We start from the raw sequence: 1,236 nt of genomic DNA on the forward strand, positions 1-1,236 counted from the left end.
TATTTTAAGGTTGTACCAGAATAGGTTTATGTGGTTTAATTTACAAAAATACCATATATTTGTTGTTCTGATTGCTGCAGCTCCTCTTTTCACCCTGTGTGTTGAGCTCTCTGTTTCAGCTAGAGAGTGAGACATCTCACTTCTGTTCCATCTTTGTTGGGAGTCACACATGCTCAGTACCTAGGTAGTCTAACTAGCCAGTCAGAAGCAGAGTATAGGGCCCTGACAGTACCTAGGTAAGGACTACTAGCCAGTCAGAAGCAGAGTATGAGGCCCTGACTTACCTAGTAAGGACTACTAGCCATCAAAGCAGAGTATGAGGGGCCCTGAGTACCTAGGTAAGGACTACTAGCCATGTCCGGAGCAGTATTAAGGGCCCTGACAGTACCTAGGTAACGGACTACCCAGTCGAAGGCGGTATGAGGGCCCTGACAGTCCTAGGTAAGTACTACTAGCCAGTCAGCGAGCAGGTATGAGGCCCCCTGACAGTACCTGGTAAGGAGCTATATCCCGTCAGAAGCACAGTATGAGGGTGTGTACTACACTGTGACCCCTCATCTCTACTTGTGGTGTGTATCTTTATTACCAGCTGTGACCGCGATGCTGGTATTATTTTGACAGGCAGCAAAATAAATAAATACACGGCTGCTCAGAGGAATGACAATGCTAAGTAATGAATGTCAACTGAGGATTAAAATTGCTTTTTTAAAGGGAGAGCGGGGCACTTATGTAGTCATGTGTTTAAAGACATCTAAACCCATTCTGCTCTGATTTTTTTTACATAAACACTTTTTTTCAAATGTAAAAGAACAATAAAAGAAGAAATGCCTGCAAGTTATGGCTTTATCCCAACCTCTATAAAGCTGCTGAACTCCAGTGGTAAACTTGTTACACTGTAATAATTACAGCCACTTTTGAAAATGCCGTCATTCACATGTGTCCTCCCTCTATATGTCCTAAAGTACTTTGTTGATCTTATGATCTTTTTGTTAGTTTCTTTGTTGTTTTTTTTGTTACATATTTGTGTTGTAAAGCAAGCCAAAGACAAATTTCCCCTGGGAAATATTTTATTTTATTCTAATAATGTCCAACAACCCCACCTATGTTCACAAGCTGGCAAAATATGTAGGCGACCCAAACTGTAACTGGGGGAAATCAGTGGAGTAGTCTAATGTGTTGTAGTGGGTATACTTTACTCTATATGTATGGACCTATATATATATATATATATATATA

General features: G+C 40.7%; 1 protein-coding gene across 4 annotated transcripts in view; it reads left to right on the top strand.

The window, feature by feature from the left end:
- si:dkeyp-72e1.9 (syntaxin-binding protein 4) overlaps positions 1-1,236 on the top strand; it is a 127,167-nt gene that overhangs the window by 47,678 nt on the left and 78,253 nt on the right. The gene's annotated exons all lie outside the window — the stretch shown is intronic.

Source organism: Etheostoma spectabile, chromosome 15 (assembly GCF_008692095.1).
Source record: "Etheostoma spectabile isolate EspeVRDwgs_2016 chromosome 15, UIUC_Espe_1.0, whole genome shotgun sequence".
Classification (NCBI taxonomy): domain Eukaryota; kingdom Metazoa; phylum Chordata; class Actinopteri; order Perciformes; family Percidae; genus Etheostoma; species Etheostoma spectabile.